The 26,711-nt window shown below is 36.6% G+C and overlaps 1 long non-coding RNA gene across 1 annotated transcript; it reads right to left on the reverse strand.

Annotated features, from left to right (window-relative positions):
* Positions 1-5,824: 5,824 nt before the first annotated feature.
* LOC139128354 (uncharacterized) lies at positions 5,825-9,529 on the reverse strand. The gene is made up of 3 exons (XR_011551267.1): positions 9,397-9,529; positions 6,762-6,838; positions 5,825-6,475 (listed from the first exon to the last, which is right to left on the reverse strand). It is a non-coding gene; the product is annotated as an uncharacterized lncRNA (long non-coding RNA).
* Positions 9,530-26,711: the final 17,182 nt, after the last annotated feature.

A 26,711-nucleotide genomic window follows, 5' to 3' on the forward strand; every position in this document is an offset into this window, starting at 1 on the left:
CAGTGTGACGTGTCAAGTGACAATTGCATGAGATCAGTAAAAATTGACGCCAACTGGATACAAAATCTTCAGAGGTTTCCTTCTGATGTTTTCGGGACCGGAGGCTTTACGCAATTTAATACTTTTAACTGTCTACACACTTTCTTTAAAGTTATCATGATATTTGCATTGTTGTACTCGCCTTGATCATCCAAGCATATGAGTTCATTTCTGTTCATTATCAACCCTTATTCATTAAAATTAATCAACTTAGTCCGCAAAATCTCTCTCCTTAGAAACTCTCAAGTTATTCGTTGACGGTTTATCTCCTGTAATTTTTTGTAAGCCACGTCAGACGTAGACTGAAAGATACACAGTGTGCAGCTGCTGCTCCGGCGCACTGCGACCTACGACCCCGACCTATGACCTTTTAAAGGGTCATAGTTTGCCATGCGCCGAAGCGCCTGGACATGACTGAATCTTTCAGTCTACGTCAGATGTGGTGCGTATTATTTGTGTGAGAGTAATTTTCTCTTCTGCACTTATATTCATATTGTTTTTTTCTTATTTCTCTTTCAACAATTTTGAACTTAATTTCGTTGAATTATTTTCCTTGCAGGGCCGTCTTTATTTTCCTGACTACTAATAAACCATAGTTTGTTGTTTTGGTAAGGTTCAACTTTTCAAGTTTTCCCTTATCTGTAGGCATAAATCAATACACAAATTTATGTAATCAATTATCAACTCTGTTGAATTGTTGCAATCTCAATCATAAAGCTCATCCCTAATTGGTGCAATCAAACAAGCACGTAGCCTTTCAGTTATTATATAAGGTCAGGTGTCCATTCCAACACTGAAACTTTTCTTTGTTTTTCTAGTTTCAGTTTTTTTTTTCGATGTGATGGCACCATGTGTAACATACAGTGGCCAGATTTTCCAAGCCCAGGAATTCTTCGAGCATAGTTGGCATTAGAAATGTTATAACAGCAGAAATCTACAGTCTTTTTCCGCTTAACGTAATTCACATACTAGTGGTAATCAGAAGGACCCTGTTTAACCGGCATTCATTGAAATCGCCAAGATGATAAGTGCTGCCCTGGAAATCAGTTTCGATTTGTCGAATGTGGTCTGCTAAAATTTATTCAAAAATGTACTTACATTCGATCTCGGTTGACAATATGCTACGCACATGACAACCTTTGAAAATTCCCGAGGTAAATGATACGGTCGGATACTTATGGTCCAAAATTCAATATCTGGAGAGGCCAGATTTGCTCGCACAGTACAGTTACTTCACAATTTTCGTTTAGAAGAAAGGCAATCTATGGTTCCATTTTCTTTACGAGATCGATCGTTTTATCTTCTCGAAAGCAGGTAAATCCAGATAAACTAATGTCAAAGTCAGGGTATTGTCACAATACTAGTTAAGCACCGGTTGACTTTGCAGTTGGAGAAGGATAAAAAAGTTTACGTATATTATTGTATCTTGTCCTTGTCAACATGTAGTAGCATAATAGTGCCCGAGAATAAAAGTCTTCTTTTAGAAATGATGTAGGTTCAGTAACATTGAAATTATAGTTACGATTTTCGATAATTAGTTTTTGTAGGATTTCTGGTTACTTGGCGTTGTCAATTTTGGTAGGCTATTGTTAATCTAAGGTCTTGTCTTTTACTTTTAAAAATATTTTTTTGTAAGTCAACGGGCTCAATTTTTCAGTATTGGAAAGATGTGGCCAGCAATTCACAAATCGCATACTTTCTCAATATTGTCGTTTGGGACGCTCTTCAGCCAGCGGTCCTTTCGATTTGCATGACCACGATAATGATCTTCGTAACAAGTCGACCTTTTAAACAAAACTCGCTCGCACGACTAAGTTCATTTGACATCCTGCCCTCAGTCTTTTGACATTTTTACATTGCAGTAGAGTACGTTGCAAACATAGCGATGAATTGGATACCCCTACTTTATCAAGTTCCGTTGTAAATCGAGGTTTACTATGTTTAATACAGCTGGACCGATATCTTGCGGCTTACGTGGCATAAAAATATCGATGTACGACTCAAATCTACTTTCTAGAGTTGTAGAATTACCGCTTTTCAGCTTACAGGGCTGAACGCTGAGTTTTCCCACATCTTGTTATCATGCTAAAGATGAAGCGTCAACTGCGCATTCACCCAGACGCAGTAAGGCACCCCTGTACTAAAATGGGGATCCCTTCGGACCCAGAAATGGTAAATGTATACTTTGATAATCTGCTGTCCCGACACGACGCTTCTATTGTTTGAAGAATTCTCCGGGAGAATTTGTCTTACTTACGTATAACAGTATAAAAGTGTTAATGTTTGAAGTCGGGACCCAGAAATGGTAAATGTATACTTTGATACTCTGCTGTCCCGACACGACGCTTCTATTGTTTGAAGAATTCTCCGGGAGAATTTGTCTTAGTTACGTATAACAGTATAAAGTGTTAATGATTGAAGTCCGGGACATGACTTTGTCATTAAAGCACTTGTAGAGATGATCCATGAGGCTGAAATACACAGATTATGTAAGCAACAATTTATTGCATCTCTTTTCTACAGAAGATATGAATGCATCAGAAAATATGCAAAGGAAGCATCGGTGAACTTTTTCAGAACACTCACAAACACGCCCTCAACTTTGGTCATGAACATGCTGGTACACTTTGATTGCGCAGAACTCTTATGTTAACAGTGGGGATCAATTTTCCTCCCGATCGGAAAAAATTCCTAATGTTGGTCTTACTTCTTGCCTCTAAACATGTGTTGCTACCAGAGTTGATTGCAAAAACTGATGATAATAGTGTGGTTTACAGTCTAGATATTCTATACTCAAGTATAATTCATAACCCCGTGCATATTAAAGATAGCGTTCCACCTTTACCGGGAATTTTATGTCGAAATTACGAAAATTTGCATTTTCTTGAAAGAATTCCTGTAATATTGATCTTCAAGTGTGAAGAATATTATCTTAATCTGGAATTTTCTGTTTCTGGCTGAAATTTTGCGATAAAAATCTACAAAAAAAAAAAAACAGCGATGCACGTTTTTGCGTTTTGAGACTACCGTTACCGGTAAATCATTCATTATCGGGATCGCTTGATTAGAACCTTCCGAGGCTATGAACCCTTTCCGAGATTGAATGCTGACATAAAATTGCATTATATTTACGCTTTTGAAGACGGCATCAAGATGCCGTAGCAGTGCAGACACATACATCGAACAGTTAAAAGTATATCAAAATCTTACAGCTAATCCGTCAACATATTATCCATAATCCCTTACCCGGCACTCCCATTTAGTCATCGTCCACTGTGTACATTGTGCTCTGAAAGGGAATATCGCTCCCGAAAATCATCCTTTTTAGCCTTATTTCAACCGTCGACACTGATTTCAATGAGTGAATATACTGTTTGGGTTGAATAGATGAGTTCACTATCTTGTTTTGGTGTTTTATCTGACGAGTATTTGTTTATGCCTATTCAAATGGAAAAAAACCGAACAAATTTACTAAATCGTCTTTTTCTCAGTTCGGCGTGTTGTCACGTTGCAGCACGCTTGAAAGAGCTTAACTCGAGAACGCGTGAAACGGGAGTTCACAGATTTAATTATCGCAGCGTGGTTGATAAACTTTTATTCAACACTAAGAGAAAACTAATGCCTTTTACAAAAATCTGAGACACAGTATTATGGCCAATGTGAAGTGCAATTACTCTTTAACACCTAGACAGTAGCCCCTTCCGCTCTGACTTAGACTTTTTACGCCTGTTTGCCAAATTTCTTTACACTTTCACGAAAATCTTAAAAGATTATCACCTATTAATTTTTTGACCAAACAGAATGAATTCTAAGTAATAGCTTTCAGGTGATATATAATACTTGAGTAAAAATACACAACTTGACATCAAAATTCACTTTTGAAAAAAGTCGTCGAAAAGGTGGAAAGCTATTACAGCATTGAGTAAAGAACACTCGTTTTCCCTAAGTGAAATCTCTCTCTCTCTCTCTCTCTCTCTCCTCTCTCTCTCTCTTCTCTCTCTCTCTCTCTCCCCGAGTCAAAGTAAAAACTCAAGGTTTTTCCAGGGCCAACACACTCTATGTCAACAAACTCCAACGGACATTAAATAATTAGTGGCTTCTCAAACACTACTCAAATACAGCACACTCTCTAATAAAACTGAACGAAGTCAAAAACAACTAAATTATATTTAGAGACATAACTGGTAACCCTAAGAAACATTTTACTGTCCAAATTAAAAAAAAATGGAATATGTCTGTTGGAGACCAACCCCGCTAAAATCACCTCATGCTTTGCCTTCTAACGATATGTTTACTGCAGTTCGATACGAAATACAGTTTTACCCCATACAATGCTTATCAAATAACAACATTATGCGCTCTAAATTCGTGTATGTATAAATCGTCAAAAACAAGATTTATCACAATATTTATTAATTTTGTTCATATCAACACAATCTAAATAAGTTATGGTACTACCACTCAATGGAACCTTCATGCAAATTTCAAACCAGCATCGGATGTGGTTCTTGTAAAGATATTTTTTACCAAAAACAAACAAAGAAAAATCTAAAAAAAATATTAATTATGTTCATCTCATTCTGATGTGGCAATACATGTATAAAACATTTGTAGAGATTTACAAACCAAATTTCAAATCAACAAAGTGGACTATTTCTGAATTTTTTCTCAAAAGATGAGAAAAGAAGAACTTCACAAAAATATAAAATTGAAATATTTCTATGAAAATCTAAATAAGTGACTTATGACCTAGCGGCCGATAGAGCTTCTTTTTTCTATTTTTTTTTTCTTGACTTTTAGAAAAAGAAAAACAAGAACATTTCAAAAGGAAAAAGCCAACATAAAACAAAGTAGCAGAACAGCGCTTTGGTTTTACATCTCAAAACATTCCGTTTGAAAAATAGACTTACTTTTCACCATTTGTCCGGAGGAATATGTCTATTAGGTATCAAAGCTGTAAGGCAAGCGGTTTCTTAGAAACAAAATTTTTGACCAAAAATGGCAAAAATTGACCCAAAATAAAAAATTTCTTCAGAATATGAATACATCACATTTTGATCATCTCAATGAATCTGTACACCAAATATTAAATCTACCAGCTTAGCAGTATTACAGGAAAAGTTTTGACCTAAAATGGGGTAAATTGCCACAAAATTACAAATATGAAAATTTCACCACAATTTGATTAAATCTGACTGCGTCATCCCGAGGAATATGGATATCAACTTTCAAATGAATCATACAAGCTGTTTTAGAGAAAATGATTTTTTGACGAAAAACTAAATTAAAAAAAATCCACCAAAATAACAACATGCAAATTTCACAACAATTTGATAATAAATAATGTAGAATACCTAATAGATCCCGCATACCAATTTTCAACCAAATTTGACCCAATCTGACCTATTCATGTACCTATGTATGTATGTAGGTAGGTAAGTATGTACTTTTGCATCCATGACTGCCTGCCTACATACATGCATACATGAATGCATGCATACAGGCAGGCGGGCATGTGTACATACATACGTACGTACGTAGGTACGTAGTTACGAGGTACGTACATACATACATACATGCCTACATGCATGCATGCATGCCATGCATGCATGCATACATACATACATACATACATACATACATACATACATACATACATACATACATACATACATACATACATACATACATACATACATACGTACATACGTACATGCATACATGCATGCATGCATGCATGCGTATACAAAATGTGAGCTAAATTCATTTTCAGTACCATCAGATGTTGTGAAAATTCTCACTAATATACCAGAAGCTAAAACGATGATTATTATTCGAAATACTAAGCTGTTGACATCAACTTCAATGTATAAAAACCATCAACCTTCCTTTAACATCGAAGCGTTACCTACATATTTATGGAAAATCAAACATCTGAATCTTGGTAATTTGTGATAATGGTATTTGTTGCCTACACGGCTTTCAATAGAAATTTTCAGTGACAGTGCTTTTTAAGACTCGTCGATAATGTAAACGGCTATAATATTTTTAAGCCACTTTTTGTCACAATACTTTGTGCTTTATTAAAGTACAATGCATTGTGACAAAAATGGCGCGATATCTACTAAGTTGAGGACAGCTTATAAAGTTACCTATGTTGCTCACAGCGATATCATAATGTCGTTTAATTTTCGAGTAATCGCATGATCGAAAAGCGACTAGTACACAGCTGTCAGATTGCGGAAAATTGTATTGAATAGCGTCACTGGAAAAACAGACTGGAGTTTTGTGTTTTAGTATTGGTAGCAGTGAAGCACTGATGAACGGCGTCTTCATTTTTGAGCTAGAACTCGTCTCCACGAGAGCTCAGCGTTTCCCTGCTTCTTTCTATACTTGACTTTATAAAATCATCATCGTTCTCTTGTGATCCGGCCGGCTGTAGCGAAGTAGAAAAAAATAAACGGCTAAAAACTGCCTTATAGATGGCATATATTTGAAACTAAAGGTAAACACCGAGATCAAGGAAGATTTACTTCATGTATACTATATAAATGGGCTATACCAACCAAAATGCTTATGCCCCCTGCTCAATTTTCCACACGTTTATGATACAGCCAAGATTGATAACGCCTTGTCAAATAGAAGGAATTTCCATTTCCTGTAACCCGCATTATAAATCATTATTACAAACAACCTCAATGTTAAAATAATGAACATCTTACCTGAATGCCCGAGGGACGTGCTCTCATTCTCGGTGTTTTTGGCTAGGAGAGGTATTGTTTGATTCCAGTTCACCAATCTGTAATCATAGGTAAATATCATTCCTTATGTAAATGGGGGTACAATATCTGCAATTATATTACCATGCCTTGTCCATCCCATTTTAATTGGTCGAGCTAAACCACGTGACTGCCCACAAATAAACAGTAATGGTTTGTTTCCATGCCCGTGAATATGAATGATATCGTAAACATAGTAACTTTACAGCTAAACTAAAATTGTGATTTGTACAAAGATCATAATCAATCAAAAGATAAAATGGAGCACTTGTGGACCAAGTTTAGACGCTTTTTCAAGAGAATCTCCAGATTTTCAAAATGTTTGAAGTACTACTCACTGACAAGTTCTGGGCCCCGTTGTCGAGGCAAATATTTGTAAGGCGACATTCAACCTTTCCATACAGGAAATTATAAAAATTCAAAATAGTCTCAATAAGACAATATGCAGCAATATTCCTTAAAAGGAATGGACAGTGAATGTCAGGTTAAGCCACGTTGTACGCAGATGACATCAATACTATATTACGCTGCCCTGTTCGTCGCATTTTAATTGGTCGAGTTGAACCACGTGACTGACCGCAAATACACAGTAATGACTTGTGTACATGCATATGAATATTGAATATGAAAACATATATTAGCATCGTAACTGCACAGCTAAAACGTGAATTGTGATTTGTACAAAGAACATAATCAATCACAAAATAAAAATTAAGCACTTGTGGACCAAACGAAGACACCTTTTCCCGAAAAATCTCCTGATTTGCAATTTTTACAGCGCGCTTTACAGTGCGACGCGTATTGCACAAGTTCAGGGGCTCCATTGTCTTTCGCGTGGGACATTTTCGTAAATTTTGACGGTTTTCTCGGATCCGTTAACGTTGATAATAGATTGGGAATAATAGACTCCGCCCAGACCGATACCATTAACGTTATTTATTGGCAAGGGCGAGAGAAAAGCCGACATTAACGGGCTTGGCAAGCCTCGCCAGTTATTTTCGGCCTTTCACTCGCTTTGCCCATAAATAACCATTAATGGTCCGGGATTCGCCCTTCATTCTATAATAGTATGTCTTTGAACCTAGTAATTCTCTATGAAACGTCCGTAAGGGACATTCTGTAAAGCAAAAAATATAATTTATCTTGTGCGCACAGAATAACATGTCATGCGCACGAGATGTTATTCAGTTTGCACGATATGTTTTACCGTGCGTACGACATGTAGTTTCTCGTGCGCAAGAGATGTTATTCCGTGCGCACGGAATTTTTTAGACTAATATTTCAGCGCAAACATAAGGAGTCAGAATTACTGAACCAACATTCCTTGGTGGCCACATATTTACCTATTATGTATCCTATCTATTAATCGAGATATTTTTTTATCTAGTGACAACTTTTCTTAATCACCTCTATTTGGAAATGGTGTTTGCATGGCATCAACATCGATGAAGATTTAAAATATTCCAGCTGTCTGAAATTGCCGGACAAGTTATTATTGTATAGCAGCTTAGAATTTACAGTCATAGTGAAACCTCCATTGTCCCAAAATGCTGAAATGAAGACAAAAATCTTAGTTGAATATTTTGATCCGATAAGTTGTCATTCTTGTTATTGTCTAAAATGTATAACATTTCACGACTGGTTTTCGGACCAAGAGATCTGATGTGACAAGAAGGCAGATATGGATATTAAGTTACATTGGTCATATTACATCTACTTACAACATAGCTCGGCCACGCAATAATGAAAAATGCTCAAATACTACCTTTTCATATTTAAAAATGTGTGAATTAATATCCCTCTTTATTCACAACTTTATTTTTCAGACAAGGTCGTAAGAGTGATTACATGAGATTAAATCGTCGTAACAATGATTACATGAGAGTAAATCATCAATATTGAACGGAAATAATTTATTGTATATGATGTCTATGTTTGAAAAAGTTACTTATGTTTTCAGTCTGATATTAATCTATCAAATGAAGAAAATTACAGGTACGGCTTGTAGTCCATAGTGTTTGCTAAGGGTACTGTTTTTTCCTGTGTAGGAAAGTTAGGCTGTCTGTTAGTTTATAGATCTCTCTCAGTCGGTTACTGAATAACTAAGTTGACATTATTTACCTAAACGTATGCTAAATATGGAAGTGTCGATGCTTTGTCGATGTCGATGTTCAAAGCCGAATAGATGCAGAGAATACCACAAGAAAAACATTTTTCCCGAATTCCATGCCATAGATTGTAAGCAACTATAAACAATGCTATCTGGAAGTTGAAATATTACAGGTATTGCTTACTTGGTTGTAAAGGGGACTTCTGTTACCGTTCCTTTGTATTTCAAAATTAGTTGCATTGAAGAGAAGTTTTCATTTCAAGCGTGTATTATGATGGCTTTTTACACATGAACTTGACAATTGAGTTACCTACATTTTGCAAGGTCATGATACATCCAACTGCACAACCAAGATTGCATTGAAACTATCGGCAGCGCTCAGATGTTTATGTCTAGGCATCAAGGGCAAACGCATCAATATTTACCTTATAAGAGATGTTTTAAAATTGATAAGTGAAGATTGCTCACCCATGTGTTAGTCCTACGGCGTGTCGTTGGAGTATAAATCCTGTAGGCGTCTTCGACAGGAGTTGTTTGACCGTTATTCTCCCTATGACTCACCTTAGGAGTTGACTTGCAACACCCATAGAATCAAACGATCTGGAATGCAATAACAGATGTGAATATTTTGTATAGGTTTTCATACAATTGCTCTTTGAACACCACTATGAAGAAATATCTGTATCACAATATTCTAAATTGATGAGTTTCATATATATAATATATATATATTATTATATATATATATATATATATATATATATATATATATATATATATATATATATATATATATATATATATATATATATATATATATATATATATGGTTGCAGGTACGTGTCACATCATCAACTTTGCAAAAACAACATTTTACACCATAATAAGTCATAGTGTTCCTCAATTTCAGCGTCATCATGAATGTAAGTAACCCAAATCTATGTGCACCATTCTGAATCTTTAGCTTTTGGGCAAGCATCGGAGAACGGGCCCACGAAAATATGATCAACGGATACGTTTACATGTAAAAGTACACAGCCAAAGCCGAACTATTGTTCTGCCTGATTACATTTGGATGCTAATTAAAAACCTGTACGCTAATTGGAACACAACAAAATGCCAAGTGTAACTACCGCCCGAAGAAAAGAGGTGTGACATTCACACAGGGAGACTCGTTTCTGTCTGAGCAGTGCAAAGACAAACGTTTCCTGAAGACTCCTAAAGAAACTAAAAATACAGCAAGCTAGCAAAAAACTCAGGTTTCAGGAATGTAGATTAACAGTCAACTGAAATATATCAACAAGAAACTTGAATACCTGCCAGCTCTCAAATCCACTGTCCAAGAAATAAATGCAGAGCAACTCACGATGTCTAAGTCACTCGAATTCTTCAACAAACGTGTTGAAGAATTACAAGGGTAGGTAGACTTTATATTGAGACTGATGAGAGACAAAACTACGAGCAAGGAATGATGACATGGAGAAAAGATTTACATAGCGGATAATAGCTGGAGTAAAACGTTGACGAACAACAACAAATATACAGTAGAAGGGGAAACCTTGAGGTTCACGGAGCTCCCGATCCTATACTCTTTTACTGTACACATGTAAATGTACGTTCAATTTACAAGAATTTTGAAGAGCTTAAGTTATTGTATGAAGCTATATTGACTGAAAAGTTTAAAGTGATAGGGGTGTCCAACTTAATAATCGATAGAAAGCAGACCTTCAATATAGGTATTATTTACAGAGAACCAAATACCAGCATATCAGATTTTGAAACCAGGCTCTTAGTTGCACTTTCCCAGTACCAAACTTGACAAAAAGCATTGTATCTTGATGAGCAATTTAAATACGGATTTCTCGAAACAAGAGAATAGCATAGATAACTTCATACAAGATGACATGCTTATAGACTTCAAGCAACTTGTACTTTCGCCTAAATGAATCACTGATAGGTCTGAAACTATCATTGAATTTACATATTCCAATATAAATGATTTTTAAATTTACTCTCAGACTGTACTATTGCTGCTGGTATTTATTTCAAAGGGTCCAAAGTTCACTAGCATTTGCACATTTCCAAGATATTAGAAATAATTTTTCAGTATCTATTACTCTGAAGGCAGCATGTACCATTGATTTCGCAAATGAGTTTTGGTTGTTTTCGCTTTTGACTTCTCATCGTTATGTTCAAGACATCACTCGTACGTCGATCACATTAGGTAGATCATGACACGCAAACACGGGTAATTTCGCAACTGCTTGTTATTAATGATTAATCATGTAATCATGTAAAATATTTAGGTCACTGCTGTGGAAGCAACTGCTTAAAACAAGTACAAATTTTTTATGAAAATCATAAAAATTCAGTCAGTAATAATTTTTAAAGCTTGCCTATCCAAAGCTTGCATGTCTACTTCATTACATCCATTAGTGTATTATAGCTATTCATATCCTCGCATGAAAATGTTAGGTAGTAGAGGCACGAGTCTATCTAATACATGCCTATGCCATGTCTGTTGGCGAGGTAACTGAAGCTATTATAATGCTGCTTCAAATATTATTCCAAAAGGAACATTTGTAAATTAAGAACATATCAACTGAAAAAACTCGTTTCTGTGACGTGGTAAGGATTGAATGATCAGTTGGGGACATTATGTGCTTTGAAAATAAACGAATGTTTCACAGGTACAGAGCACTCTATTTCTGGATTGAGTGAGTGGAAAGAAAATACAAATGCTATTTTCAATGGATTTTCCTTCGATTGACTCTGTTACAATGTTTTCAAAGTCCTTCTGTTGAGTGGCTGTAGTGTAATCAAATTATTTCCATCCAAAATCTCATGTGGTGGCTCTTTATAAAACAATATCCAGATTGTTACACATGGAAAATAATGCAGCTCGATGAAAATCGATTTCAACGAATTGTAATCACAGCAGCGAAAACTTGTAGAAGGAATATGGAACCTGGATAATCGTTCGTGATTTACAGTAAGGTGCTAAAATTAATAAGGTCAGTGGTTTTGGAATTTTACAGAGGAACAAAATATTGGAATAGGCTGTAACTGCATAGCTTTCTTCAACATATCTATCTTTTACAAATTTTGTTAAATGCAATTGAAACATGCATGCTATTAGAATAAATTATTGAGTTCAATTTTTTGCTTTTATTCTTGAGTTGGCACTTATGACACGTGTAAAGTCTTTTTTATGTGTGCATTTCAACTTCATGTCTTTCAAAACCTTTCAAGGGATGCATGCAAGGATGAATGTAATTACTCAGGCATAATGACGTTTCTGGATAGTATGATGTAATTTCTATTCTATTTTCAATATACAGACAAACATATTGAAGAAAACTATCGCAGAATTTCTAAGATACACAAAGAATGAGCATTAGTTCTCACTATAGCTTAGCTTAGCGTGAACATGTACAAAGTGGCACAGCTTCTACTGTTGAAAAACATGTCAAGAACGTCAGAACAAGGTTGTATGAAAGAAAATAGACAAAGCTACCGGCGCTTCTAAGTTTACGTTCAAGTAGAATTATTTCAAAAAGAAATAAATATTTCGTTCAATTCAAATAATGGCTATAAAGAATATGCCGCAAATAGGGCTTGATTTGCACTCATAGCAAATGATTTTCAATGGGCATTCATTTTTAAGCTACATTGCCCTGGCTGGTCAGGTTTCTTCGAACAGAGGTGTTTACTGTTGAAGATGCATTTTGATGTTGATGATGATAATGATAAATGGTAGTGGTGGAGGTGGTGGTGGTCTAGACTAACCCCTTCTCTTCTCACCACTTTGGTGAAACCATTTCTTTTTCGGTGATACGACCATTGGGCTACTACAGCAAAAAGAAGCAACGGAAGACATGTTTGCCCAAACAGAAGTGAAGAATGTCAGCTTTTTCATCCCTTACCCTCGTTTCCACATCATTTTGCGCCAGTTCATTCTTTGGAAAAATCTGATAAAATGATGCCAACGGAATGTACTAGACGATTTAAGAAATCACACGCAAATTTGATACATTGCTGACAGGTTGTGCATGTATCACGAGTCCAGGTTTTACAACAACAATCGACATTGAGGTAGAAGGAACCTTTAGCTCTCCGACATCTTCGATACTCTGCTAGTGCTATTTTATCAGGGATTAGCTTGTTCTAAAACAAACTCATCGAATTTTCACCGATCAATAAAGGGTGCTCGCAGTGCACATTGGCACGGAAATCCCTGATCATGTTCAATTCTCCGTACGCACAAACAGCCAAAAAACGGGAAAAAATTCAAAAACCACCTAAAATGAATCTAAAAAGTCGTTGTCAACGGAAACTTTTAGTGCTGATGATGCTTAAATTTACCTATCTTAGAGCCTGTTCAGTAAAAAATAATATTTTGATGGATTCATGTATTAGGAGAGTAAAAACGACGACTCTTTTTTTCCACAACGGTTACCTGTCCTCATTATTATACAAAATTTGCGGACGGATCGGAAGACTGCGTTATGGGATAAAGTTTTTCATTTCATATGTGCGTACCAATGGCCCACTTCGATTTGACTTATGTGCATGTACACATATGTGTATATCCTTGCTTGTCACACCCCCCGCATGCGTTTGCGCTTGATTTGAGCCACGAACGGCAAAGCCTCAAGCTGCGAGCAACCACATGTTCCGAGGCTCAAGTGTACTTTCAAGCAATGCAAATCGTAACAGATGTTGTACGTCTGTAAATGTTGTTTTGATGTGGCCCCGTGTGGTTTGTAGGTCTAATCTAATAGTTACCAAGTGTATTTCTTCTCATTTGATATACTAGTGTTTACTCAGTATCGCCATTCGCGCTCCAGTTGACTGTAGACAACCCAAAGGTTACTAACATTGGTTGACAAGAAAGCATTGACACATCCATCGTTATGTGAACAGTTAAAATGCGGTTTTATGCAGAGCGACATGAGACACATACGGTTGGAACTTAAAGCAAAGGTATTTAGATCAGGGGAATTCTTAAGTGGGCCTGGTCAGGTATCAAAGAAACTATAATATTTATGGCAAAAGGTCATATCTTTGAACTCCTGAGTACAAATAGGGTTTCCGAAGCACCTGCAGACAGCTATGCTTAGACGTGTTAATGAAGTTTGTAGGTCCCAAACTGCCACATACAGGCTGCAGTGCGGGAGAAATAATTTCCATTTACTGCAGACAAATTATGTTTGTTACAAAAGTGAAAAAAATTGTAAACCTAGGTGTTGAAACGGGCAACTCAGGGCTATCTCTGTCATGTGAATCTGTATTAGATGCCATAGTAAACAAGATCGACATGACCACTAATCAGCTTGCTCAGCTAGACGTAGAGGTTAAAGCCATAACAAGGACATTTCAAACCTGTTTGAACAGTCTCAAAGTAGAGTACCCTCTAGAGGTCGGGTGCGTTAACGTCGGTTTTGTATAAGCCAAAGCATTGAAGGAGGGACTGCCCAATGAGACCCTAGGAAGTGCGTTCTTTTTGTCACAGTGTCAAATTCCAGGGCACCATGTTTGAATGGTGTTGCAACAGACCAAGTTGTTGTTGCAACAGGCCCAAGGAAAGTCGAGGTGATTGGCCAATTCCAGAAACCGTGACGGAAATGAAAAATTCCCAAGGGTTAGCATTCATCGTGAAAGGGTTTGCGAATATATATCTAGACCACCTCATCACCTGACAACTTGAACAAGAATGCAGTCATTTGTAGAATAGAGGTTTACCATAATACATTTGGTCAATTAAAGACTCGACTAACAGTCGCAACTGTTTTCGGCATTTCAAATGGAAATGGGTGACTTCATAATGGATACATGGGGGTTGCTTTAAACTTGACTGAGACAAGTGCAGAAGGGTCAGCAGAGTCCATTTTGTTATGTAGGCCGTGTGTTGACAAGCACGCAAAGGAAGTACTTTTCAGATGCCTTGAACTATGGCGCACATGAACTACTTTGCAACACTACTTGTGTTGTCAGTGTTTTATATTGCGGCTGATATTGATGCACTGGTATGGTAAGTTACTTAAGGATCTTGAAGAACAGGTTGCAAGGCGCTGGAAACACTTACTTTGCTGTTACTATAAGGTTATTCGTTGTTATACGTGTGCGTTCCAGGGAGTGTTGGTGCCTAGTCACGGAAACTAACTCTTGTAACTAAACTAACTCTTGTAAAGAGTATGGCTGGTTCATTAGATGCCTGTGACCAACTGCTTGAGTGAACTGAACCCTTTGGCACCCGTAATCCTTTAAAATTAAGGCTGATGGTGTTAAGGAATTGGAACGTCATGATTACTTGGCAATGGCAAGACAGTTAAAGGTGAATTTCCTGGTGACGGTCACTGGATAACTTAACAGGGGCCCTAGAGTACTGCCACTGACATGCAATCATATGGAGGCATGATTCAGGATGAAAGTTGTAGCTAAAAAGGATGTGGTGAAGTAAGTGATGGTGTTAAGTAGGGTTTTTCATCCCTTATGACAAGTTATTACCAGAGATAATACCTGGTCGAGAGAAAGACTGGGAGAACACCACTTGACTGATGCTGATATCTCGGTATCTTGAATGTCCGGGAAGAAAGTGAATATCAACCAGGGTGGAACAAAATTTCCCTTTCGGCATAGGCATAGTCGTCCATGTATGAAAAGCTAAGAATCAATAAGGGCTTCTTGTACAGGAGATGGGACACAGCTAATGAAACACTAGTGAGGTGGCGGTTCTTGTTAAAATAAATATGTCATGATGCTGTGATTAGGGGTTCGCACGTTGATAGAGCTGGTAGCAACGTGGTTATTACAAACACTAGATACAGCAGCAGAGGTATTATGGCATGGTATGTCGGTTAATATTACATCATTGGTGCGCACATGTGAAATCGCCCCGTACATGTACCAAGGAAATGATACAAAGCTTCTCTACAGTTGTTGATAGTTTGGTTCCCGATATAGGCCTAAAGAGTGGTCATAGATGCCTTTTGGCCACTTGTAGAAACTAATCAAAGCAACAGGAAAGTTGTAGTCATCGGCGATTTCTTCAGTAATTACGTAGAAAATGGATGAATCTTTCCCAAGTTTAGATGGAAAAATGTCATGGAAATTCCTAAGACACATATAACTTGACTTATTGGCTGCCGTTTATTCCCCGTTTATCACCCACCCCCCCCCCAAAAAAAACAAACAAACAAACAAACAAAAAAAACAACTTCGATTGAGGTGGCAGTTGATACCACCAAAACTGATTTACCACTATGGAAAAAGAACAGCTCTCCGTGGATTTGGTATAATATTACTACTTTCGACGGAAAGAGACTTTATTAAACTTGTGTTTGTTATTAACTCAACACAACACAGATTTAGAAGCATTGTGTTTATCGTGAAGGAGACTATTACAAGTGATATAGATTACTGACACCAGTCAGGGCTTCCACAGACCCGGTGTATGAAGTAACACTGATTTGTGGATAGTGTTACCGGTATTTTCGTCCGTGTTCCAAATTTATACATGCTGATGAAACGATGAATAAATCTATCACTAATATCTTTTAAGATAGTGTTGCCTGGATTCAATTCCAATTGGTCGATCGTATTGTTTGTGAAAACCCTCATTTCACAGAAGCCAAAGTTATGGATCTTTTTATATGTAGTTGTCGTTACAATACTTCAGAGCACATAAGCCTACGTTGACAATCATAAGTGATTTCTGTGATTAAGCTACTGGATTCGCTGGGTCCGCACATTCATTATCAATTGAGGTTAAAGTGGCAACAAAATACCTTTCCCATTTACGGGGAATGATCATGATTTTCAACTGTACATTAACAGTTCAATATCAATATGGATATCTTGCATCCATTTTCTAAATCATTTATTAACCACTGTTTTTACCAAACTAGAAGACATGAGGGTTAACTATCTTTGTAAACCTCACATAGGACTTAGGCCGTAACTTCCTCATGCATACTAAATTCAATATTCATATTCATTCCTTTTTGTATGTATATTTGCATACTAAGCGACACGTAACTTGTCGAAATCTCGCTTACCACTCAGAGTGATATCTATGATGAATCCTGTGTTATATGTGACCTGTAGATCACCTAAAATACAGCAAATTATCCATATTGGTCCATTTAGTTTTTCTCTCGAATTTGGATTCTAAGTAAAACCGTCGGTACTTATTTACTAAGCACAGAGGTCAGCAATCACAACAGACGGCTGTCCCCAACTACGTGCTTCTAAAAATAAGATTATACAATTAACTATTGATAAGCTAACTACAGCTTGAATCGATCTATTATTCTGATAGATTTAGTGTCTTTCTGTCAACCTCTGTTTCTCACATCCAAAGCTCGAAAATGTGCACATAGTTGAGTCTTGTAAGTTTTGCCTTTCACAGTCATTCTAATTGTCAATAAGCTTATTTTTATGATTCGATGCATAACTTTGTTCTGGAAGGTTCGCTTTGATTGAGATCGTTTTCGAAGTATTCGAGATTTGTACCTTGTACTCAAATCTTTTGTATATTTAATTTTCGTACGAAAAAGTTAAGATTTTATAAACTATTCTGTTTTTTTGCGACAAAACATTTAGATCCTTTCTTAACAGTCTATTTTTAATGCGTATGAAACCAAATTAAAATCTAATGTTCGTCAAGTACTACTTGGCAAGTCATCGTTGAGTCTCCTTACAGTATCTCTTGAAATCCCTATGGTTGCCCTCCTTACTTTTTAATCTCAACACTCTTCTCACTTCAACATCCTTCAGTATGTCTGCAATATCCTTTTCTGTCTTCAACAATCACAATAGTCATTCTCTTACAAAGGAGAGCGCATAAATCACAACTCTAGAAAGGGTGTGGCACCGTCAGTTTGTAATGTCGGCCTCAGAGAAAAAAAATACCGTTATTAATTTCACCGTTGCTCATGCGATGTTGCTATTTTCCGCTGTTATATGGGTTCTTCCTCGTTCAAATATCTATTTTAGCTGCAAAAGTATCATTACTCATTCTTCTAGATTAAAGTTTCGATGCCTTACCTCCTAGATTGTGGACGAAAAAATATGGCGCTTGGTGTACAAAACAAGCTCTTGCAAAATATTACTAGGGTGGATATTAACTTCCGGGTGAAACAGTCACTGTGACGTCGTACTGTTTTCTTTTAATGTATGTATGAACCATTTTGGTCAAAGCTCAGTGATTAAGTAATCCCTTCATATCTGTTTGTGTACACACTTCTTCAAAATTGTTCTTCGCTTTTAGTTGGTTACCGCGTAGACCCTTCGCTTCAGAGTCTAGCACATAGTTACCGAGAAGGGCAGTACAGATGTGTAACAAAATTGACCTTTGATTATCGGATCAAACAATTGAAACCGCTAATATTCATCAACAATAATGAGTTTATATATTTCTTGCCTCTTTTGTGGTCTATTCCTAAAACTCTCAAAACAAAGTTTGTTTCTCTATTTCGTGTCCTTATTATATTGTGTTCAAATACGCATCTTTATCGTTAATTTCAGTAGATCAAAGTGCTACAATTGTCGTTGATTTGTCTTTCATTTGGCAGTTCAGTTGCCCCGCTCTTTTCCTACCCTTTCCTGTGTGTAAGCTAGTTTTTTCCTAAACATTCCCCCACAAATTCTAGAAACATACTCTTAATGGTGTTATTTAGTGTCTTTACAAATTAATTGTCTTAACTCGGCTGCTCGAAAGTACATGACAATCATATCTCTAAAACCATTGCCTGTTTTCCCCTTTTCTTTCTCGTTTCCAATTCCTCTGTCTTAATTAAAAGTGTCACGGTCTATGATTAGCACGTAATGTCCCACTATCAGCCTACTCCCTATATTTCTTTACCTTTGCAATGTCGTATATTTGCCAGCGGTGATTGTCCGCCGTTATTCTTTTAAATTAATCCGCTCAGTATTCTTCGATCGATACATGTGAGCAATATCGATCACGCTGTCTTGATCGCTTAAATGTCGATGGCTTGTGGATGACTTGTCGTTTTGCACTTTTCAAGACTTGAAGTGTCCGTAATTTCACAAGTATATATAATATTACATCATTGGTGCGTACATGTAACATTGCGCCCGTAAAATGTACCAAGGAAATGATACAAAGCTTCTCTACAGTTGTTTACACACTGTTTACAGTTTGGTTCCCGATATAAGAGTGGTCATAGATACCCTTTGGCCACTTGTAGAAACTAATCAAAGCAAGACGAAAGTTCTAGTCATCGGCGATTTCTTTAGTAATTGCGTAGAAAATGGATGAATCTTTCCTAAATCTAGATTGGAAAATGTCATTGAAATTCCTAGGAATTAATATATAGATTGACTTATTGGCTGCCATTTATTCCCCATTTGTCCCCCCCCCCCCAAAAAAAAAAAACAAAAACAAAAAAACAACAACAAAACTTCAGTTCACTGGCAGTTGATACGATCACAAGTGTTATGGATTATTGACATCAGTCAGGGCCTCCACAGACCCGGTGAATGAAGTAACACTGATTTTGGGATAGTGTAACCGGTATTTCCGTCCGTGTTCCAAAATTATACATGCTGATATCACGATGAATAAATCTATCACTAATATCTTCTAAAATAGTGTAGCCGGGATTCAATGCAAATTGGTCGAAAGTATTGTTTGTGAAAACCCTCATGTCGCAGAGGCTAAAGTTATGGATCCTTTTATTTGTAGTTGTTGTTACAACACTTCAGAGCACATAAGCGTACGTTGACAACCATAGGTGGTTTCTGTGATTGAGCTACTTTTATCAATTTTTACCATAACTCGTGCGATATTTCCATTTTTCGCTGTTATGCTGGTTCTTCAGTTTTCGAATATCTAGTTTAGCTGCAACAGTATCCTAACTCATACTTCTAGATTAATTCGAAACCTTACCTCTTTGACTGTGGACAAAAAATATGGCGCTTGTTGTACAAAAGAATCTCTCGCAAGATATTGCGAGGATTAATTCCCGTACGTAACTTTTTTATTCATTGCTCAGTGATAAAGTAAATCTTAATATGTATTCGTGTTCACGCTTCTTCAGAATTGTATTTGGCTTTTAGTCTCTATGGATACGGGCATTTAATGAACATTTATTATTTGCATGATCAAAAGCAGGAAAAATAGATACTTGACATTTGGGAACGAAGATTTACAATGAAAAGAAGGTCAGTCTCTAAGAATCGCAAATAAAAATTTAGTATAGCTATGTGAAAAAGGCTCTCTGTCAGTGACGTTTATTTCGTTGTTGTACCGAAGTAGAATTAGGACTGTGACAAGTGTTCAAAACCATGACTGTTATTTTTCACAACTCATACGATAAACAATCTGGGATACATGATAATTTAAATTGATATAGTCATATATACTGAAACAATACTCATTGATACTTTACTTATACGATTATTAATCTGTCTGTCTCGGAGTGTTTTATGTTCCTAGACACCACTGGTTAAGCAAACAACAATGTCTAAATTCATAGTTTGACTCATAATGCGGTGAGATAAAACGTTTGTCGAAATAACCAGAAAAATGTTTCAACTCCAGACGATATTCCGGTACTGGTTGTTGCTTAAACGCAGGTTTGATAATGAACCACCAAATCAATGTTTCTAGCAAGACTCTGACCTCTAAACCAACTCGCCTACTCAACGATATTAACGTCCTGGTTGTGCCGTTACTTTGACAATTTTAAGAGCTTCACAGATAAGAAAACATGAGCCCAAAAGTTTATTCGACATGCGCATGCGCTTGGGGTTAGAATTAACATTACGACTGCTCTGGGCACAAATCCTTGAGTGTTCTTGGTCTATGGTTAGAAAGGATTTCTTAAGTGTAAGACAATGATTGGAGATTTGCATAATTGCATAGCAGTGGATCTCTCTATTACTGATTAATATCATAAGACTTGAAAAAGTCAGCGTAGCGATCGAGCTTTGATGACTTCTAGAAACAAGCAGGCTGCAACAACTTATTGATACATCATTAATGAGGAGAATATTAATATACTTGAAAATGGAAAATTTAGCTGTTTGTTTCTTCATTTTTCAAATATCTAGTTTAGCTGCAACAGTATCCTAACTCATACTTCTAGATTAATTCGATGCCTTACCTCCTTGACTATGGACGAAAAAAATATGGCGCTTGTTGTACAAAAGAACCTCTCGCGAGATATTGCGAGGATTGATATTTACATCGGAGTGAAGTAGTGACGTCATTTATATTTTAATTCCCGTACGTAACTTTTTTATTCATTGCTCAGTGATTAAGTAAATTCTTATATGTATTCGTGTTCACGCTTCTTCAGAATTGTATTTCGCTTTCAGTTGGTTACCGATGTGTTTAGATCCTTCGCTTCAGGGTCGATGCATTAGCTTATATGGTTACTGAGAAGAGCTTTACAGATGTGAAACAAAATGACTTTCGATTATCGGATCGAAGAATCGCAACCGCCTGTTAGTATTAGTCAACAATAATGAGTTTTCTACATTCTTTGCCTCTTTTGTGGTCTATTCCTAAAACTCTCAAAACAAATTTGTTTCTCTATTTTGTGTCCTTTACCCGTGTAATTACATGCATTTACCAGCAGTTATTGTCCGCGGTTATTCTATTACATTAATTTTATATTTTTTCTCCGCTCGATATTCTTCATCGATACACGTCAGCAATACACTGTCTTGATCGCTTAAATGTAGTTTAAATTGCTTCTAGATGACTTGTCGTTTTGCACTTTTCAGTAATATACCGATATAGCGATATTTTGTGCGGCTATTATATGTTTTATAATTCGGAGTTTTTATGCTTCGCTGTCATTTTGTAAATACATGAGATGTTCCTTTGAACTCTCGCAGATTCCATAGAACACAATTGTGAGCCCCCAGTCTCTATAATTATTAGCCATGTCTGTCTTCCGTCTGTCATATCTCTAAAATTCTACTTTCCTCAATGTCTGAGCTCCTATTTCATAACATGTTGCGGCCTTCGTGTTTATACGATAGTCGTTCTTTTCTAGCATGTGTGCCAAATTTTGTTATATTTCTTTTTTTAGTCTTACAATGCGTGTATTATCAGTATATTACACACATACAAATATTATATATATATATATATATATATATATATATATATATATATATATATATATATATATATATATATATATATATATATATATATATCTCGAAGTATACATATGTCCAAATGGGAAATTACAGTGCTCGATGCTAAAGCAGAGCGTTATAGATAATACATAAAAATTACTTCGAGTACAAAGTAATGAGGTACTTGAAGTAATTTTGTGTTAATATATATATATATATATATATATATATATATATATATATATATATATATATATATATATATATATATATAAACGGCGCCTCCGATTATCTTGTGCTATTTAAACTAAAGTTACAAACTCATTCACGAATAATTACTTTATTCGCTTTTGCGCAAACCTCAATACCTGAAAATGCTTCGGTAGCTGCAGTCTTACTTATCATAAGTCGCACGACTTGCCACCGCCTTCCTTCCCCTGGGGCGAAAGCCTATTGTTAAAGTCGCTGCCTCACGTGACTTTCAATGGGCTTTGTAGCCTGCAGGACAGCTTGATTCAAATACAAAATCGACGTCTATCGGTGCTGTAATGTAATCTTGATTGCAAATTCCTTCGATAGTTTTGCGAAATGCTCAAGCCCTCCGATGAACAGACAAGAATGAAAATCGTGTTACTTCATGTTGTTCAAAGGCGTTTCGGAGCATCGCCATGAAAGCAATGTCGTTTGACACTTTGTTTCACCATGTGATCATGCTTGGCGCCGTCGACGTCAGAGAACATTTTATGATGTTTTTTTATGGCGGAAGTGATGGTTAGGCAGATGAACTTTTATTCAGTAGAGTGTCTCAAAGTCGATATTTTTCAGATTAAGGAAATTGTTGGGCGACTGAAACCTCCGTTGATTGGAGTGGTCGTTTATACTGCTTGTAAGTTACCGCCTTTAAATAGATAAAGAAACTGGTTTCAGCAGTTTGGTGGTCGCCGTTGAATGTATCGAAGAGCTAGATATATCAATTCGACCAAATTTGCTGCTTACTCTTCAGTGGGACGCACAAAAGAAATTTCTCACTCACACGTTTGAACAATTACGTTTGGGGAACAGCCCTTTTGGCCATTGTAAAAGCAGTGCCTTATGTTGACTATAATCTATTCTCAAAAGCTCAGATGCATGACCCTACTTCAAGCCGTATCTCCATTTACATGCCCCATTCAGACCCCGGATCGATGTCGTTATTTCAGTTACCCATTTTAAAGCTCTGCGTTGATCATTGTAAGAAAGCGACAGTGCCCGATATTTGTTCATTTATTGCGTTTTCGTGTATGCGTCCTTATTCAGCTACCGTGACGGCGGTTGCCCGCGGCAACTCGTGATAAGCAGATGAATGGGGCGAGTGGTCATTACACAACTTACAATTGCCATACCTAGGAGTGATAACAATTATTTCATTCAAAACAGGAATTTGTAGCTAAGCTTACATATATTTATGATTCCATTCTTAAGTAGCAGTAAAAATCGGTGGCTTAATCTTTAGTTGTGTCCTTCAAGACTCAAAGTCTTCAGTTGGCTTTCTTTCTATAATCCATAATTTCACCAGGTCCGTCGACAAAATGCCCGAGTTAGGTTCAGAGGGCACCAAATAACGCGATTGAAATAAATGAATAGAGAGGGAGAAACAAAGAATGAACATGCAACTTAACACGATTCCAGATTTAGAAGGACCATTATAACGAAGAAATAAGTCAAATGTCAAACCGCCTACCTTTCATACGGTTGATCCTACAAAGGATAAATGGCTACTTATATTGCGTATCCATAGAAACACGTAAACAAGAATCCAAAACAAAATCCCACGTTATCATGTGATTGACCACCATGTGAATTGTGGTAGATCGATTAGAGACTTTTATCTCTGTACTTTGGTCCCTTTAAATCTGAGATCGATTTTATCACGATTAACCTGCAGGTTGGATCACTCACATAATAATGAAGGTTTGGTTTTTTTAGTATTTGTTTTCGTGTCTCTAAAGATTGAGCATTAATCATTTGTATGATCAACAGACTCAGTGTAACGCACGAAAGCAAAAGAAATTGAGCAAATTACGTTTGATGAACAGCGCTCTTTGCCACTGTAACAGAAGTGCCCCTGAAGGTGGAATACAATCTAAGTTGAAAGCCCAGCTACATAACCTTACAGCGTATCGCAGCTACATTTGCATGGCTCAATCTGACCCTGGAATGACAGGGTTAATTCAAATGCCATTTTGAAGCTCTGCGTTGGTCATGGAAAGAAAGCAACAGAACGCATTTTTGTTTATTTATTTGCGTTTTTGCATGCGGGTACTTAATCGACTACGGCGGTTGCCAATGGCAACTCACGATAAACAGATGGATCAGTCGAGTGGTCATTACAAAAGTGACAGTAGCCATACCTAGGAGTGACATCAGACGTTTCGGTCAACACACTGGCAGCAAATGGTAGCTAAACTTACATACATGTGCAAATGATTCGATGCATACTTAGCAGAAAATTTCGATGACATTTTATTTGTCTTTTCTTTCCTTCAAGACTAAAATCTTCATTTGGCCTTCTCTTTATAATGTATAATTTCACCTGGTTTGTCGATAAAATTCCCCGACATAGGTTCAGAGGGCATCAAATTGCGCGATCGGAATAAATGAATAGAGAGGGACAAACAAGGAATGAACATGCAACACGATTGCAGTTTTAGAAGGACCATTATTACGAGAAAATAAGTCAAATGTCAAGCCGCCTACCTTTCATACAGTTGGTCCTAGAGAGGATAATGGCTAATTAATATTGCGTATCCATAGAAACACGCAAACAAAAATCCAAAACAAAATCCCACGTTATCATGTGATGACCACCATGTGAATTGTGGTAAAATCGATTAGAGACTTTAATCTCTGTACTTTCGTCCCTTTAAATCTGAGATCGATTTATCACGATTCACCTGGGTCAATGACATAATAACGTAGACTTTGTTTGTTTTCTAGTGTTTGCTTTCGTGTCTCTATGGATACGGACATTTATCGTTTGCATGATCAAAAGCAGGAAAAATAGATACTTGACATTTGGGAACGAAGATTTAAAATGAAAAGAAGGTCAGTCTCTAAGAATCGCAAATAAAAATTTAGTATAGTTATGTGAAAAAGGCTCTCTGTCAGTGACGTTTATTTCGTTGTTGTACCGAAGTAGAATTAGGACGTGACAAGTGTTCAAAACCATGACTGTTATTTTTCACAACTCATACAATAAACAATCTGAGATACATGATAATTTAAATTGATATAAGTCATATATACTGAAACAATACTCATTGATACTTTACTTATACGATTATTAATCTGTCTGTCTCGGAGTGTTTTATGTTCCTAGACACCACTGGTTAAGCAAACAACAATGTCTAAATTCAATTGACTCATAATGTGGCGAGATAAAACGTTGTTCGAAATAAGCAGAAAATTGTTTCAACTCAAGACTAAATTCCGGTACTGGTTGTTGCTTAAACGCAGGTTTGATATTAAACCACCAAATCATTGCTTCTAGTAAGACTCTGACCTCTGAACCAACGCGCCTACTCAACGATGTTAATGTCCTGGTTGTGCCGTTACTTTGACACAGATAAGAAACACTAGCCCTAAAGTTTGTTCGACATGCGCATGCGCTTGGGGTTAGAATTAACATTACGACTGCTCTGGGCACAAATCCTTGAGTGTTCTTGGTCTATGGTTAGGAAGGATTTCTTAAGTGTAAGACAATGATTGGAGATTTGCATAAATTGCATAGCAGTGGATCTCTCTATTACTGATTAATATCATAAGATTTGAAAAAGTCAGTGTAGCGATCAAGCTTTGACGACCTCTAGAAACACGAAGGCTGCAACAACTTATTAATACATCAATTAATGAGGAGAATATATAATATACTTAAAAATGGAAAATTTAGCTGTTTATTTGAAGGCAGCATGGGCAGTTGCATCTGCCTAGCTGTGGTTTTCTCAGAAGTCAAAACTTGGTTCTATTTCGAGACGATATGAAAAGCTTTGTACAGTTGTCTGCCAAATGAAGAATATCCAAACAATAATGTTTAACAATCATTTTCAAGGAGATGTGTACTAATTGTTGTACAAAAAACAAACATAAATGACAGATAAAAATTTTTGGACTGTAGGATTTTTTATAACTATATAGATATTGAAAGCTGTTCAAAAGATTTCTATGCTTGAGCTTTAACATTTTAGACTTGACAAGCAAAATAACCATTGATCCACTTGCATCGCATTGAAACTAAACGGATAAGCTCAACAAGATATTTCAGATACTTACCATTGATCATACGTAGAAGTCACTTCTTTAAGCTGCTACAAGTTGTCAGAAATTCTGCCTTACATATCAACAAACCAACAGTCCAGATTTCCAGGTCGTTTAAAGATTTGAAACTTCTGAAATCAATTTTCATCGTTGTTCTGAAGGTTTTAGCTCTTGCGACAAGCTGTTTCCAACGGTAAACGTAAAGGCGCACTGTGCTACTCCGCAAGCGGACATTGAATACATCAGCGACCCGTAACGTTGGATTCCAGTGAGGGTTTTACTTATTTTGTGTGAAGTGACATTCGGAATGGGCGGGAGTTTAAGATTAATTTAACAGCACAGTGAATTCTTTATTTAAGATGAGC

Source organism: Ptychodera flava, unplaced genomic scaffold (assembly GCF_041260155.1).
Source record: "Ptychodera flava strain L36383 unplaced genomic scaffold, AS_Pfla_20210202 Scaffold_50__1_contigs__length_938362_pilon, whole genome shotgun sequence".
In the NCBI taxonomy this organism is placed as follows: domain Eukaryota; kingdom Metazoa; phylum Hemichordata; class Enteropneusta; family Ptychoderidae; genus Ptychodera; species Ptychodera flava.